We start from the raw sequence: 18,605 nt of genomic DNA on the forward strand, positions 1-18,605 counted from the left end.
AGCATATTGTAGGCTCTTGTTTCATTATCTAACTAGGTAGCATATTGTAGGCTCTTGTTTTATTATCTAACTACCACTCTGTCTTTTGATTAGAGCATTTAATCCATTAACATTTAAGGTAATTATTGATAGATATTTATTGCCATTTTAAACCTTGTTTTCCAGTTGATTTTGTATTTCTTCCTTGTTCCTTACTTTTTCTTATTGTTTTTTCTTTTGTGGTTTGATGGTTTTCTTTTGTCTTGTGCTTGTGTTCCCTTCTTTTTGGTTTTTGTGAATCTATTGTATGTTTTTGATTTGTGGTTACCCTATTTTTCAAGTATGTTAACCCATTACTGTATCTACTTGCTTTAGACTGGTAGTCACATAGGCATAAACACATTCTAAAAAAAAAAATCTACATTTTCTTACTCTCCTCCCCCGCATTTTATGATTTTGATGTCCTCTTTTACATCTTCATGTTTATCCTTTTGCTGTTCATTGCAGTTATCACTTTCACAAGAAATTTTTATATTACTATTATCTGTGTACTGGCTTATTTAAGTGATTTACTTTCCAGTTGTGGTTTTTCTCTTTCCTATATATTCTTGCTTCTTTTCTATTTAGAGAAGACCTTTCAATATTTCTTTTAGGATAGGTTTAGTATTGTTGTATTCTTTTGGTTTTTCCTTGTCTGAGAAGTTCTTTATGTCTCTTTCTATTCTAAATGATAATCTTGCTGGGTAGAGTATCCTAGGTTGCAGGTTTTTACCTTTTAGGGCTTTGAATATATCTTGCCACTCACATCTGGCCTGCAACGTTTCTGTAGAGCAATTAGCTGATAACCTTATGGGGGTTCCCTGGTAACTAACTCTTTGTTTTTCTCTTGCTGCCTTTAGAATCCTCTCTTTAACTTTTGCCATTTTAATTATAATATGTCTTGGTATAGGTCTGTTTGGGTTCATCTTGTTTGGGACCCTCTGTGCTTCCTGTACCTGGATATCTGTTTCTTTCTTTAGGTTTGGGAAGTATTCAGCCATAATTTCTTTAAATACATTTTTGATACCCTTTTCTCTTTCTTCTCCTTCTGGGATCCCTATTATGTGTAGATTGGCGTGCTTTATATTATCCCATTGGTCTCATATATTGTTTTCATTTTTTTCATTTGTCTTCCTGTCTGCTGTTCTGATTGGGTGATTTCCATTATTCTATCTTCCAGATCACTTATTCGTTCTTCTGCATTATTCAGTTTGCTAACTATTGCCTTTAGCTCAGCTTTCATCTTGGCAAATGAGTTTTCTAATTTTAATTGGCTCCTCTTTGTAGTTTCTAGTTCCTTTTTACAGTAATCTGCATTTCTATCAATAGCCTTTCTTTTTTTTCCATAAATTTATTTATTTATTTATTTTTGGCTACGTTGGGTTGTCATTGCTGTGTGCAGGCTTTCTCTAGTTGCGATGAGCAGGGCTGTTCTTTGTTGTGGTGCGCGGCCTTCTCATTGTGGTGGCCTCTCTTGTTGCGGAGCTTGGGCTCTAGGTGCACGGGCTTCAGTAGTTATGGCACCTGCGCTCAGTAGTTGTGGCTCGTGGGCTATAAAGCGCAGGCTCAGTAGTTGTGGCGCATGGGCTTAGTTGTTCCGTGGCATGTGGGATCTTCCCAGACCAGTGCTCGAACCTGTGTCCCCTGCATTGGCAGGTGGATTCTTAACCACTGTGCCCTCAGGGAAGCCCTCAATAGCCTTTCTTAATTCCATCAGTATTTTCATTACCTCCTTTTTGAACTCAGGATCTGGTAGACTGGAGAGGTCTGTTTCATTGCTTATTCTTTCAAGGGAATTCTCTTGATCTTTTAGTTTGGAGTGGTTCCTCTGCTTCTTCATTTTACATAGATTTCTCTGACTCTATGAGTTTAGGAGAAACAGTTATCTACTGTGGTCGTGAAGCGCTGTTTTTATGTGGGAACATCCCTGTGTAGCATGTGTGAGTCTAATATTTTTGGTGTGAGGGCTGTCTTTAGTATGGATGCCTGCCATGTCTTTCCTCAGTGTGTGCTGGCCATCATCCCCTTGATAGGGGTTGTTACTGGCGTTGTGGTGACCAGAGCCTGCACTAGAGGTTGAGCAGGGCCTCCTCTTTGCTCTGTGGCTGTCACAGCCCTGTTGGGGGCAGGGTCTGCTCCCCGGTTGTTGGAGTAGAAGCCCCCAGATCTATCTCTTGAGTTGCGGTGTAAGGGAGGCAGGACTGCAGTGCTCCCGCTGGGAGAGGAGCCACTGAGTGTTCCTCCACAGGCGCTGTCCATCCAGAGTTGCACTCTGTGGTGTCGCCTGCCACCCGTTGTGTGGGCTCACTGTTGTTGGCACTGCCCCCAGCCCCTCTTCAACCGTGGGAATGCAAGCAATCAGCCTGGGTGTCCCTCAGGTGCTGTGCTCGCAGCGCCACCCGCTCAGATTCATTGGTACAGATCTGCTGAAGTCAGGCACTGGGACAGCCATAGCTGGCACCTGGACCTGCTGTTGGAACTGCGGAATCAGCCTGGACCCCGGCCCCGCCTCTGAGTGTGGCAAAGCCCAAAGCCACTAACGCCAGACCCATCCCAGCCACAGGAGTACCAGTAATCCGCTCAGATGTCCCACAGGCAGGCACTGAGCTTACAAAGCCACAGGAGGCACGTAAATCTGGGGCTAGCACAGCTGCTGGAAGATGGCTCATCGGCTCAGATTTCAGCCCCACCTCAGCATGTGGGCAACCCTGTCAGCGCTTGTGCACTCTCAGAGTTCATACAGGCAGAGCCCTGCCCGCTGTGAACACACCGGGAATGAGGCTGCTATGGTGGGGTCCCACCCGTCCCTTTGCATGTGCATGTCTCCTCCTGCGTACACCCCCAGTTGCAACTTGGTATGCTTCCACTTTTAAAAATCAGTATATTCCCTCGTTTTGCAGTTAGTTGTTGGTGGTTTATTTGATGGCTTGCCAGATGTAGGAAGGGCACTGGACATTTGTTTGATAATAAATTTACAGGGGAGAGAAACACTTGTGGATATTTTTTTGTTTTATTTTAATTTTTTTAATTTATTTTTTATAATTAATTAATTATTTATTTATTTACTTGGTTGTGCCCGGTCTTAGTTGAGCAGGTGGGCTCCTTAGTTGCGCCTCGCCGGCTTCTTAGTTGTGGCTCACCGGCTTCTTAGTTGTGGCATGCGGGCACCTTAGTTGTGGCATGCGAACTCTTAGTTGTGGCATGCATGTGGGATCTAGTTCCCTGACCAGGGGTTGAACCCCGGCCCCCTGCATTGGAAGCGTGGAGTCTTAACAACTGTGCCACGAGGGAAGTTCCTTATTTTTGTTTTTTAAATAAAATTTTAAGTTTGGAATAATTTTAGGTTTACAGAAAACTTTCAAAGATAGTACAGAGAGTTCCCATATACCCCTCACCTATTGCCCATAAAGTTAACATCTTACTTTACCAGAGTACAACTAAGAAATCAACACTGGTGCATCACTATTAACTAAATTCCAGATTTTATTCATATTTCACTAGTTTTTTGTGGATTTTATTTTTGATGACTGTGTTATTAACTTCTTTTAAAACACACTTAACTATTAAGAATATAGTCTCTGTTACCAGTAATTTTTTTTTCTTTTTGTATTAACGTTTACTTTTTTATCTGAAATTGTGTCCTGAATGAAAAAAAAATGAATTTAGAATAATACTTTTCACATGTCAAGGTGTCCTAACATGGGGGTTGTGGGGAGAGAGAATCTCAACTACTCATCTGTTGAGAGAGAGCTGTGGGGTGGTGAGACTGTGAGCTTGGGGTTTTTATTTAAAAGATTCACGAGTGCAGATTAATATGGTTCACTACAATATGTAGGAATGAATATGCAACTGACTTAAAAACAAAAGAATCATGTCAGGGTATTGGTATTCTTGGGGTTTGGTCCTAGGCCCTCTTCTTCTCACTTTCAGACTCACTTTGGATGGTCATATTCCCTCCCATGGCTTCCATCTGCATGTGCATGCCTCCCAAATGTGTATCATCCCATTTGGATGCCTAGCAGGCCCCTTACACTCAACGTGTCTCTAACTGGACTTGTCTGCAAACCATGGCACCACCATCTACCATTCTTAAGCCTCGTATATCTATTCCTCTACCTCCCTCATTCCTAACATCCAATCCATCCTTTCTTCCACCTCCCAAACATCCCTCAAGTCCCTCTATTTCTACCCTTTTGGGTCATGACATCTCTCGCTTAGATTATCCAATAGCCTTTTCCCTGGTGCCCCTGCCTCCTAGGTAAACCATCATCCCAACCCTAATCCATTCTTTTCAGTGTAGCTTGAGGTCAAAAAGCAAATAAATTGATCATGTTAGTTGCCACCCATCTTAAATCTTTGCATTGGCTTCTCATGTTCCTTAGGATAAATTTAATCCTCCTTAACATAGCTGGAAGATACTCTGGTATCTAGCAATCTCCTATATAATTCCTGTATATCTCCTATATAACTCTATATCTTCCATATAATTCTCCATCCCTGTGTCACAGGACCACCACTCCATGCTCTATCCTACACTATTCAATATGGTATCTGTTACCCACATATGGCTATTTAGATTTAAATTAACTAAAAACAAATAAAAACAAAATATCATTTCTTCAGTCATACTAGCCACATTTCATGTGCTCAGTAGCTACATGAGGCTAGTGGCTACCATATTCGACAGCCCAGATTATAAAATATTTCCAACATTGCAGAAAGTTCTGTTGGACAGTACTATGCATACTGAAATCCTTTTGTTTCCTGGAACTTTGCCTTCTTTTCTCATTTATAGTCTTTTATCCTTTTCCTGGAATGCTTTCTAATTCTTCTTTCCTCACATTCCCCATTAATGCCTTGTGCTTTCCCACCATCATTTTCTTAAGTAGACTTTATTTTTTAGAGTATAAATGAGGAGAAAATACATAGGATTCGCATAGGCCTTCTGCCCCTGCACACACACAACACCTCCCACTTATCAACATCCCCCACCAGGGTGGTGTATTTGTTATGATTGGTGAACCTATATTGATACATTATCATCATCCAAAGTCCATATTTATATTAGGTGGTGTACATCTATGGGTTTTGACAAATGTATAAGGACATGTATCCATCATTGAAGTATCGTAAGGAATAGTTTCACTGCCACAAAAATCCTCTGTGCTCCACCATTGATTTTTTTTTAACACCTTTATTGGAATATAATTGCTTTACAATGGTGTGTTAGTTTCTGCTGTATAACATAGTGAATCAGCTATACATATACATATATTCTCATTTCTCCTCCCTCTTGCATCTCCCTCCCACCCTCCCTATCCCACCCCTCTAGGTGGACACAAAGTCCACCATTGATTTTTACACACCATTCCACCTCCCTGAAATCCACTCTTTGTCTGCTCTCCCAACCCTATCTTGTCTATCCTTCAGTAACATCAAACCCAAATTAGACTGTAAAACTTTCCCATATCTCCCTCCTCTAAAATCCTGTGTAATTACAGAGTATGAATATAAAGTAACCAGTTCTTTTTTAAATGAAGAAGAAATCAGAATTTATTCACTCCATTTAATACTGCCCTTGTAACCAATAGCTTATTTTAAGGCACTGCCTTAATCAAAATATTTTTGGGATACCCACTGTTGGAGAATACTCTTCAGAAATAATATGTCTTATGTACAATGATTAATTTCATTATTCTGTGGCCACATGGTTTTCCTATCTAAGGTAGTATGATCCAGTCTGATTAGCCTCTGCATTCACCACTCTTGGTTCCATCTGATGCTTGGTTCTTTCCAGAAACTGAATCTATCTTAAAAATTATCACTTTAGGTTTTTAAAAACTATATACCATAGGCTCAAGGAATCCCATAAATCTCAAAAATGTTTCGAAAATGGCAATACCTTTTTTTTTCTTTATAAATTTATTTATTTATTTTTGGCTGCATTGGGTCTTCATTGCTGCGCGAGGGCTTTCTCTAGTTGCAGCGAGCAGGGGCTACTCATCGTTGCGGTGCACAGGCTTCTCATTGCAGTGGCTTCTCTTGTTGCAGAGCACAGGCTCTAGGGCGCAGGCTCAGCAGTTGTGGCACACGGGCTTAGTTGCTCCGCGGCACGTGGGATCTTCCCAGACCAGGGCTCGAACCCGTGTCCCCTGCATTGGCAGGCGGATTCTTAGCCACTGCGCCACCAGGGAAGCCCCAGCAATACCTTTTTAGTATGCTTGTGGATGGCGAAGGTGATGACTTCGAAAAGGGTAACACTCATTTTTGTTGGTTAGTTCTGATATGTGTGTTTAGGAACAAATAAAAACCTATACTTTATCATCCCTTGTCAAATTTTTACATTTCATTTGATGGTTATCTGGCACACTGCTTGCATTGTAATTTGAACCTATTTTCAAATTTTAATTAATATTTTATTTGTTTATAAATTGTACCTGTAAGTACATGATAAAAACTTCTTGAAGGTAAGTTCTTATTCATTTTTAGTGTCTTCCACAGCACCTCAATTACTGCTAATAATAGTTAATTAATTAATTAATTAATACTTTGCAGTTTCCAAAGCATTCCCAGAGATACGATCTCCTATTTCTTTTGAAAGTCCTGTGAAGTAGACTTTTTCCCTATGATCTTTAATCTTAAGTCAAGAGAAAGCGGAAGTCAGGGTATGGAGCTTGCCATTCTGGGCCTATAACAAGTAAGCTAACAAGCAGATCTAAGAGCTATCCAATCACTTTGGGGATTATACAGTGGCTTTTCTTTTATCCATGCTGGAGATGTACTTTTAAGAGATCAGTGCAGACCCTGACAGCCATTTTTCTGGTGTTGATAGAGGTTAATGACTTGCCAAAAACCGGACTTTTTGCTCCATCATCCATGCTTTGTAGCCATCTTGGCCATCTACAAACAGGTACTGTGCAACTTCACTGGGGTTTTTTGTTAGTAGTACTCAAATTTTTCTCTTGATTTAAATATAAACCTTAACGAGATTCTCCCAGAGGCTGTGTTTTGGGAGAATTTCATTTTCTTTCTTCCATGTCTCTGGGATTTTTCAAGTATTTAGAATGAGTATGCATTGCTTTTAAAATTATAAGAAGTTATTGTTTCACTTGAGAGATTTAGATTTAATAACATTAAAAAAATCAGAACAATTGTAAATTTTTAAAAAAAATATAAATACTGGGGCTTCCCTTGTGGCGCGGTGGTTGAGAATCAGCCTGCCAATGCAGGGGACACGGGTTCGAGCCCTGGTCTGGGAAGATCCCACATGCCGCGGAGCGACTAGGCCCGTGAGCCACAATTACTGAGCCTGCGCTCCGCAACAAGAGAGGCCGCGATAGTGAGCGGCCCGCCGCGATGAAGAGTGATCCCCACTTGCCGCAACTAGAGAAAGCCCTTGCACGGAAACGAAGACCCAACACAGCCATAAATAAATAAATAAATAAAAATAAATAAATAATTAATTAATTAAAAATAAATAAATAAATAATAAAAGGAGAATATTCATTGCCCATTTGGAGTATAAACCTCACATCTCTCCTTTAAAAAAATATATATATATATAAATACTACACAAGAGTGTTCTTAGTTCATTTTCTTTCAAATCAGCAGATAACTATCACCTCTCAAATGTTACCTTTTATAATCTGATTATCTACCACTACCTCTTTATAACAAACCGTTGTATTTTTAATGTGGCGAAAGACTCACTGCTTTCCAATGGAAACTCCAGGTGACTTCTACATATTCCAGTTAACTTCACTGTCATTTGCATTCTTCTTCCACAACACTTCCTCTTTCTTAAGCCACACCCTGAACATTCCTCCCTTTTTTCCATTTGTATATAATTTGAGACATATCCATTTCTCAGGTTTGGCGACAGTTCAGGACCAAGGGACAAGGTCACAGAGATTATAGACTGTTGAATGTGTGACAAGGCGGCTCATAAAGAATCTGGTCAGATGTCCTTCATTTGCCCTTAATTAACTACAGCTGCTTTTTATGTTGCAAGCTGATCTTTGATCTGCTTTCCCCTTCAGACCTCTGCGCACAAGGTAGTTAAAAACAAACTAGGAGGCCGTTTTAAAGACCAAAAAAAAGGAAGAAAAAGAAAAAGAAAAGAAAATCCCTCTGGGGTAATCAAGTGACAGTTGAAGCAGCCATAAGCTGTTAGCTTTATTCATTAGAGAATTTTAAACATGTCAAGAAATAGAATAATGTTCCTGCTGTTAGATCAGCCTCAACAATGAAGATTACAACAGCTTTGGGACGCATGAGTGGGCAAACTTCTTGTGAAAACAAGTTTATTGAGGAGCATTTTACTACAGTGGCACAGAATCTAGCTTACACAGTTTCATAGCAGGAATATTGGTTCAATATGCATTGAGAAAGTTGGCCCTGTAAGAATGGCAGATTTACAGTGCAACCTTGCTCTAACCCAAATGGCCCCTGCTATTAGGTTTAAAAAAACTTCCTGTGGTCTATACTGCTGGAATGGATGGCCTCTTTTACCCCATATTGCTTTTGCTGAAGCATCTACTATGTAGTACATGATCCAACATAAATTTTACTTTGGTAATGACTGTATAAATCTTGAAATCTTTCACAAGTCAAGCTAACTGATATAATCTTCTTTTGAATTAAAATTCCAATGCCAATATCACCAATTTTTAAAACATAGAGTGTTTCTTAGAGCAAATAATCTTGAACTAGAGCTTAAGAACTGTTTTGGAAAGGAGTCCATTCTAACCATATCTAAGTGGGTTTCCTGTTGTCATTTTTTCTTCTTTATTATAACCCATATCATCATTATTTGGGGACCCTTAATAACATGAGAGAACATTTGATTTGAAAAGGAAGATTGGGTACTTCCTAACCCTTCATTTTTCACTGTGCATGTTCAGTTTTTATAGTGGCTCTTCCTCCTCATAAGTTCCAGAGAAAAGTCAGTCTTATGCAGTCTCTTGTAACCTATGAAATTTAAGAGAAAGAAACACCATCCTGTATTTCAAAATTTTCTTATCCTTGAAAGTAACATTTTTGCTGAAGATAAAACTAGGAGGCCCTTTGAGTTGCTGATTCACTTCAAGTTCTCCCAAATGATATGTCAGCAGTCTGCCTATTTCTCTGTACCTATTGACTTGTCCATGGTCAAATTATGAGTCATGGTCAGAACTTCGCCTTGGCTAAAATGGCTTTTCCTCAATCTCGTCACATGCCTCTTTTTTGGATCTTTTAATCACATCATGGGTCTTGCCCTTCAATATTCCTGTTAGAGGACGTTCTTTCAAAGGACAAAAATTCACTAATAGAAAAAGCAATGTATATGGAGAATATAGACACTTTGTCCTCAATTGCCTGAATGTCTATGCTGACTATTCTATATTTGCAGTTTGAAACTTTCTGAGAACAAAAAAGGGGGACGTGGCACCTTATATATTTTTAAAGCAGAATGATTATACTCAGTTAAGATTTAGAATTGACATCTATAGGATAGGGACCCTTATGTGTCTAGTTAGTCAAAGGAGAGGAACAGGAGAACTAGATTCAACTGTGGGGGGGTGAGAGGGGTGGTGGCACACGTCCCTGTACTCAGTGCTGGCTGCAGGAAGATGACTCGGGGCTGCCAGATACTTCAGTTTTCAAATAGCCTGGAAATCTGATTTTTTGAATATGAAAACTTCTGATTGCTAAATGTTGACAACCAATTCATTTTAAAAAGAACGCTATGAGAACTGAACAAAACACATCTATAGACTATTTTCTGGAGGTAGTGCCTCAATCTTCTTTTCAATGCTTACTGCTTGGGCAAGCTATGACAGGCTTGCAAAAAGTAGATGGAAGATTTTCAGGTCCTTGTGGGTGACACTGAGTAATCGGAAATGTTCATAGAAACTGATAAAAGAAATACTGACAGCAAAGTTAGGAATAACAAACGCTTGTACGGTGGTGACTTACAGTGTGATTTCATATTCTGTTTAAAGGAGTCCTCAGGACAGCTCTGTGGGACCAGTAGGACTATTATTTTTATTCCTGTTTTACAGAGGAGGAAATTGAAGCTCAATGAGCGGTTCTTGATCATTTTAAGGATGCAGAATCTGTGGAGAAATTGTTGAAAGTCACAGACTACTCTTGCCATAAAATTGGACATTAAAATCAAAACTTAACATATAATTTCTGGGAGTTCGTGGACACCTTCCTCGTTCCAAAGTCCGACTACAGGCTAAGATCCTTGGAATAAGTGATCTGTGAAACTTCATACAGAACTCAAACTGAGGTTTTCAGAGCCCTGTGTGTGTGTGTGTTTGTGTGTGTGTGTGTGTGTGTGTGTCTTTTTCTACTACCTGCTTCTTCCCTCCTTAGAGAAGGGTATAGTTGAGACAGCAGCCACCAGAGTAGAGCCTTCCCAGGCTGAAGAATCATTTGCAGTCCCACCAGTGTCACCACCGCTGGAATGTCTGGACTCTGAGATGAGGCTGGGACTGGGGAGGATGACATCAGCAGTGCAGCTGGAACCCTCATCACTATAGACTCTGGAAAGCTTCTTAGGGTTGTCTAAGAAGTCTCAGAGTTACAAATAGTAGTAGCAACAGTAAAAGTAGCCACTACTTTTATCCCATGCTTTTAATATGCCAGGCATTGTGCTGAGTGCTAAAGTCAGTACAGTTTTTACCTCCATCGCACAGAGAGGAAACTGCTAAACCAAGATTATCATCCTGACTCGATCTGACACCAATAACCACTCTGCTATACTGTTTTTCATTGTAGAGTGAGCATATGAGGGAGAGGAAGGTGCAGGGGAGGATCCTTTATTCTGTCATCATTCTTAAGATATATGATAGTACAAAAATTCCTGAACAGTTGTTTCTCCTTTTAAGACACAGTAATTTTTTTTTTTTTTCAGATAGCATGGGTTTAAAAAAAAAATACTGCGCATTTAAGAAGGTAAAAGAAAAACTTTAATTGTACCTAGTCTGGTGGGAATTTTCATGTATATATATCCGGCATTGCTAAAACCCTTGTTAAGCTGACAAAATCAGTGATAATCTATGTAATCTTCAGTGTCCCTTAAAGGCCAATGATACCAAATTCATTTACAACCCAAATGAGTATCCAGTATTTCTAAACATTTGGGGAAATAATACATTATGGATTTAATTTCTTCACTTTTCATGTATAGTGTTATATGACTCATGTAAAATGGGATACTTGCCAAATTAAAATGAGCAGATGCCAAACATGAATAACTTACACAAGATACAGAATTAATCATATTTTTATGTGGAAAACTTCAGTACCCAAGAGTATATCCCCTTAAAAGAAGTGCATAACTTTTAATGAGTTCTATAAACCCCTTGATAAATGGATAATCTTGGAGTTTACGGAACTAGAATAATATTTGTTATGCACACAGTGTATAGAAGATTAATTTGCTATGTGGATAATACTCAAAATAGAAACTTAAGCTTCAAGTGAACATCTAAAATGGAGAATTTGAATTTTAAAAAATATTTTACTGTTATTTATATGATGGGAAATGTAAATAAAGAGTCAAATTTTTTTGTCGCTCTATATTCTTGGGAATAATTTCCACTTAAAAAGTTATTTAGGTTTAAAAACAAGATTTTATGTTGGGAATCCAGTTTAAGTAAAGCAAACTCTTTGTTGTCAGTTGTTAAATACAATTCCGCATTAACTGGTACTCTAGGACTCAAAAATAAAATAAAAATGGATATTTTATGGTTTCTTAAAACCAGGTGAGATTCTAAAAGTGTGTGTTCTATTTGGTTTGTCTTAGTATTATTGTATTAGTAATATTTTATAAAACTGTATTTATTTTTAAATGCACAATTATGTATAATGCTTATGCTTATGAAATTAGTTTTCACAGTACATCTCATCCCCTAACCTTTCTAGATAATAGTTTACCATAATTCAGGTTAGCTCAAAATACGTCATTGTATTGCCTTTATCCCCTATTAGTTGAGATTACTAATCTTGTATAATTATACCACTACTTTGAAAGTTTGTCAGCCCTCACTTCTTACTTTTTATGTTTATTTAACTTCTGCTACTACTCCTTTGGATCATATAAAATATTGTCTCACTCTCAACTTTTTCTGGGGAAAAAATTGTGTGATGTGTCTTTAGCTTATTACAGATCCATTTCTAAAACTTGCAAATTAACCTGTTTCCTTCCTCATCATTCTTTCCTCTTCTCCCTCCTTCCTGCCCTAGTGGTCCATGCCTCCTAAGTTTTTCTTTGGATTTCTATCTCATGACCTAATGCCTTAGGTTTTTTCTTTTTTTCCATGAGGCAATGTTTGCACACAGCTGCTCTGTAATGTATAGCATATATTGGCTTGAGAATGGAAATTTCACTTCTGTAAAGTGGTTTGGGATACACTTTCGTGCAAGATGCTATGCCAAACTGAATTGTGGACTGTAACATGCAGCCAGAGTTACCTCTGTTGCCACCCCCAGGAAGCAGTGTACAGTTTTAATAACCATGATGCCCTATTGCAATGGCTTCCAGTGTTATTATGGAAGCCACTGCAAGCAGGGATTGCCACCTTTCAAGCAGCGATTATGTCTATGCTGTTTCTGCACACCTTTCCTGATACAATAAATACTTTATACATGACAAGTTTAGGTGAGCCGGGCCTTATCCATAAGTGAACATAACATCTTATGCAATATATGTATATTTCAAACCTGAGACATTTCATTTTCTTTCCAAGTTTGCTCGTCACACAGGAATATAGAATAACCAAACCATAAACTAGAGCTCCTAGTAGAAAAGTGTTTTTTGAAATGAAGTGCAATTAATTAATCCAGTACCATTGTCACTGGATGGTTAGCAGTGTGGAAAAGAAGTCAGTTAATTAGGATGAAAACTTAATTATTTAGATAAGGAAGCAGCTAGAGTGTTGTTTAAATATTCCAAACCCAGACTTATTTTCCAAAGGACAAAGAAAAAGATGTTACAAAGAGATTTTAAAACTCTGAAATTTTATTTTCTATAGCCTTCCATCCAGGGGTACACATGTGACCAAATCCCCACCAATCAGATGTCCACAACCTCCTTCCCACAGTGATTGGCCCAAGGAGTCACATGTGACCAAAGTGAGATCTATCAAAGCCCTCCCAGGATTTTTCTGTTGGAGCCCTCAGAGAAGGGTCCTGCTTGCCTCTTGCACCTGAAAGATGACAGGATGGGAATCAGGGGTTCTCAGAGGCAGTTTACCTCTCTGTGTTAGGAAACCTCTGTAGCAGGAGTGAATAAAGACAAGCAGAGACAAGCAGATGAGGGAAGGGGAGAGAAGGTCTTGGAGCCAAGCATCGCTGCCAATTCCATCATTTCAATTATGAACCAACAAATTCCCTTTTTGTGTTTAAGCTGATTTGTGTTGAATTTTGACTGAAACAACCAAAAGAGCCCTGACAAATGATTTTTGTTGGAATTGACTACCTGCATGAATAAGAAAGCACTGTTTCTCTCACACCAACTCCTCCAGCTTTTCATTGGTAAGGTAAAACAGAAAGCGTGGAATATGTGTTCATTCTGGAAAACACCCTTTTAAAACACAAACAGCTCCTTGTAGGGGTATCTTTCAAGCTGTGTGAAACGAATACTGAATAAATTAAACTCTGCAATGGAAAAAACAGTATTGTTTCATTTTTTAGACAATGACATTTTAGACTCTTTGCTCATTTTAATAATTGTATTATGGTCCAACTTGAGCCATATCTTTCATATCAACTTTAAATCTCACATTCTTAAATTCAGTTTCAATTACCAGCGCTCCAAAACCCATTCCAAGGCAAGAGAAAGCCATAGGTGCAGCTTGAGTGAACCCACTGTAATTTCACAGCCCTGGTCTCAGCACACTTCATAATGTCACTCTTCTTCTTCTTGGGAGACAGGGGAATCCTCTCTCCTCCATGGTCGTAAGTTGAATTTAGTTCAGAAAAGGTGCCATTTATGAATTCATAATACAGCTAGCAACTGTGTGATGGTGCTAATTGATTTGGCATTTGTAACTGCTGTATCAAAGAGACCCAACCATACAGTGGCTTAAAGAAAAAAAGTTTATTTTTCTTTCATGTGACAGTACTTTTTAAAAATTTTTTTTATATAATTTTATTTATTTTATTTATTTTTGGCTGCATTGGGTCTTTGTTGCTGTGCGTGGGCTTTCTCTAGTTGTGGGGAGCAGGGGCTACTGTTCGTTGCAGTGCGCGGGCTTCTCATTGCGGTGGCTTCTCTTGTTGTGGAGAACGGGCTCTAGGCGTGCGGGCTTCAGTAGTTGTGGTTCGCGGGCTCTAGAGAGCAGGCTCAGTAGTTGTGGCGCACGGGCTTTGTTGCTCTGTGGCGTGTGGGATCTTCCTGGACTAGGGCTCGAACCTGTGTCCCCTACATTGGCAGGCAGATTCTTAACCACTGCGCCACCAGGGAAGCCCCCATGTGACAGTTCTGATGGTAGTAGTTCAGTTCATCACGAAATCTCTGCTCCTCATAGTCACTCTGGGACATGGGTCCCTTCCAACTGTTGCTCCACCATCCCCTAGGGCACTGTTTTGTCATCTGTAAGGCATAACTTGAGTTACTACCACGCTGAAGTTCCAGTTAGTGGGAAGGGGAAAGTGGGTAGTAAAGAGGCATACTCATGGTCTTAAGCTCTATGCCACTCACATTCCGTGGTGAGAACTTAGTCACATGGTCACACACAAGAGATGCTGGGAAATGCCATCCTTCTGAGATATCATGGATCATGGAAGAAAGAGAAAATGGATTTTGGTGGAGCTCTGGTGTTGTTCCCAGAATTATAGTACCCTTTTAGTTTCTGCCATTGTTTCACATGTCCTCTAGATTACTTTAGTGCATAGGAAAAAAATGAAGACTTTGATCCTTGGAGCATCAAAGTAGCACATGAAGAAATTTTATTTGTCTGTATTTTCCGACTTTGTAGGCACCCTGTAGATTTCCAGGGTAGACTGTCATAGTTTTAAAATTCATCCATCAAGAGATTCTTCTAGTGAGGATGCGTTTTAAGTTGCTTGACAAAAAGTTAGGGCTGCCTTCCCTAGAAAAGATGATTAATTCATTTACAATGTTTCATTTATTACTATCTAAACTTGCTTCAGAATATAAATATGAATGTGTCCCTTTACTTTTGAGGACTTAATATTGTAGATTCAAAATCTCTTAAAGTAGTTTTGTTTGGGTTCTTGACCCATCTTTAGAGGCCTGTGTTTATTTGTATAATTATTTTAGTTGATGTTTCAAATTTCCTACATTTCTAAATGATGTACATTGGCTATTAAGTGTATTAACTGCTTAAGGTGTACACATTCTGGTCATTATAGGATCTTAGTTAAATATTTGTCAAACCATAAACTCAAAGAAACCTTGAAGATCAAAACAAAACAAAGAGAATATCTGCTGAATCTAGTTCAGGGAATGGTGAATGTCCATCAGTGTATTTGTTCTTCACATACCTGGTATTACTCAATAATAGGATCAACATTTTGTTCATTCAACACTTTCATTCAGTATGTAGATGATGTACCATACCTTGTGCTAGACACTGGAGATAAAGAGAGAAAAAAAACAACAAGCTTTAGTTACTATGTATTAATAAAAATGGAACTTAGTAGTCATCTCAATGTTACCTCCACCTCTTAGCTTTCCAGCTCTCTCCTCTAGTATCCTGTCTCCAACAGGACCAGCAAGCCTCTGCTCTTACCACCATGTCCTCATCCCCATTTGTCCTCACTTCCCTCCTTCCTAGCTTCCGTAGTCAACCATTATAATCACTTTCTGGCACACATTCTTTTCGTTGCCCTCTGTCACTTCCTCATATTCATTTGGCAAAACCTCATCCTGGTTAAATATTACCCTGCCTACTCTTCCTGCACGCACACAGCTGAATGTGGCTACAGAAAATGACGCTATATTCATGACTGCTGGCCTCAAGTGGACCCTCAGTGCTACCTACTAATCATACTACGTTTCCCTGATCCATCGCCTCCCTCAGTCCTACTGACAACTGTTTCATACCTTCTCTCTGCTCTCTCTAACATCTCATCTAACATCTCTTCCTCATCATCACTCTCAGTTGATGACCTTGCTTTCTGAGAAAATGGAAAACGGAAGCAAGCAGAAGAGAACCAACATCTAGAAATATGCTGGGATAACTAGGTACACAGTAGGCACTCAAAAAAATTTGGTGAATGAAAACCCTTCTGGACATGTACTTGTCCAACACCTAGAAAACTGAGATTAAGTACATTTAATGTTATACAGTAGCAAAGACACATACCACGGTGCTCGTTGGGATGGAAGCCATGCAGGCAAATATTGTTTCTAGTGAGTTAGTAATTTAAGCATATTAACTGAAATCAAACATTGATTATTATTTAGATAATGTTTCTGTGAGTAGTAATATATTCAGTGCTATTACAGCTAAATATTTGCGTTATGAAATCTACCTGCCGTTGTGTTTATGTAATGTCTCACACTTTAGTATCCAAATATTGTTTTTCAGCTGGTACTTATTTTACTTGAAGCGCAGTTTCATTTTTGCAAGTTTTTCATGTGGAAATAAAGATTAGCTTAATCCATACTTAGTAGTAATTCTTTGTGATTAAACTGTATGGCTGAAAATGAATCGGCTTTCTTCTTTTTTTTCCCCATAAGCCAGACCTTGATAAAGCATTTGGTGTATTGGGATTTACCTAGAATACTTGACTCAGTAAGCTGGATTTCCTGGGAGCATGGTACGGAGGCTGGTGTGGAATAACAGTTCAAAAATAAGAATTTGTGTAACTATGGCTCTAGGTCATGGCAAATAAAAAATTAAGAGCTATCACCTAACGGCAAGTAGTAAAGCAGTGTGATTAAGTGCAGAAAACTTGGCTATATATTAATTAAGGCAATGGTGGCAAATATTTTAAAAGTTCTAAATTTTTAACTCTTTCAAGATGAACAATATGATTGCAGGAAGTAGTACTATTTAGAATAGGAAGAAAAACATTATAATTCCATCCTTCTTTTTCTTTGATGGTAATTGGTACTAGTGACTTTATTTTCTAAGGAAGAACTGGCTACTTGTGACCTAAAAACCTGAATTCTTCATTTAGCAAGATGCTGTGCTATTTGCCCAAGGTCTTCTTCCTGTTTCTGGACTTCCGTCCGGTGACTGAGGCGAAGCTGGCTTCGTAGCCACATTTCCTCTCCTCTCTTTTAAGGTGCTCACGCTCTTGGAGGAGGGCAGGGGCAAGAAGCTGTTTTCTTGAGAAGTGGAAGACTGTTGCGCTCGTTACCAAATCTCTACGTGGTCTAGAGAATAGAAGCATCTGCACAACAGCATAGCAAATCATAGGTGTGGTCGGTAGTTTGGTGGGTTGGTTGGTTTTCTTGGGTATCAGTTCCTAAGGATTTCTTTAAAATTCTGGGGTAGGATCATAATTCTTATTGTTAAATTGTCGTGAACAGAGAATATAAGCTAAAGATTAATTTACAGCACCTTTGGAAATTTGCGACAAGCAGAGTTAAAGAACTACTGGAAATTTAAAACTCTCCATGTACTATACTTTTAAAATTATTTGAACCTAATAGGATAGGCAACAGAATCTGTGTTTAGATTTGGGCAGCGTTGTGCTGGTAAATGTTTAATTTGGCTCTCTGGAAAACAAACAAATAAACAAAATCTCTGATTTGTAGCCTTTGCCATTTTCCTTAGTGTAAATACTCCCAGCGTGGCCAATTTCAAGCTACGAACGTGATGCCGCTGAATGCATCGTTGGGAAGAGAAGCATAGTGTCTGGCCTGTGAGAGCCAGCTTCTGCGCAGGACTGGAGGGGTGGGCAGGGAGGGGCTGAGTTCTGTTCCTGAGTCTTGTGACAAATAGAGGGATCCTTCTTTCCAGGCAATTCAATAAAAGAAGAAAGCAAGACCAATCCTGTAAAAAGTTATCAAACTTTTGAAGAGACTGGAATTTAATTATTCCAACCACTAAAAAGAAAAGATAATTATGTGATGTGATAGAAGTGCTAATTATTGCTACAGAGGCGATCATATTACAATACATAAATGTATTAAATCATGTTGACACCTTAAGTTTACATAATGTTATATGTCAAATATATTTCAATTTAAAAAAAAAAAGAAGAAATCCTGAGGCAGAGCAAATGTCTTTTTCTTTCTTGTTGATAGAGAAGTCCCCAGAATTGGGCAAGTCTTCTGTTGAGTTGGAACGAGAGGTCCTGGTACTTGGCAGACATACCATAGATTCCTAATCCCTTCTTCAGCTGCCCTTCTGCATTTTGATAAACTTCCAATGCTGAAATGCTGGTCAGCTTGAACATTTTTTTCACTCTAGATAAACAAAATGCAATGCAAACTTTTTGTGAATGTATATATATTATACACACATATAATCTGTAAAACAAGTGATAAGTCTCTTTCTCTCTCTTCACATTTCCTTCTCTTTAAAGCATTTTATACATTTCTAAAGGTATTTTACCATCTGCCAACCTAATCCACAGCTTATTTTTCCCCTGGTTTTCTCATTGCATTACTG

The 18,605-nt window shown here is 38.8% G+C and overlaps 1 protein-coding gene and 1 long non-coding RNA gene across 7 annotated transcripts in view; both read left to right on the forward strand.

The window, feature by feature from the left end:
• The window catches only part of LOC309656152, a 40,438-nt gene extending 33,142 nt beyond the window's left edge, over positions 1-7,296 (forward strand). Inside the window, exon 2 of the long non-coding RNA XR_014261182.1 lies at positions 37-7,296. This is a non-coding gene — a long non-coding RNA (uncharacterized lncRNA). The remainder of the gene's footprint in view (positions 1-36) is intronic.
• Positions 1-18,605, forward strand: part of SLC25A21 (solute carrier family 25 member 21) — a 516,682-nt gene that overhangs the window by 280,872 nt on the left and 217,205 nt on the right. The window lies entirely within an intron of this gene.

Source organism: Balaenoptera physalus (genome assembly GCF_965194825.1).
Source record: "Balaenoptera physalus genome assembly, chromosome: 2".
Classification (NCBI taxonomy): domain Eukaryota; kingdom Metazoa; phylum Chordata; class Mammalia; order Artiodactyla; family Balaenopteridae; genus Balaenoptera; species Balaenoptera physalus.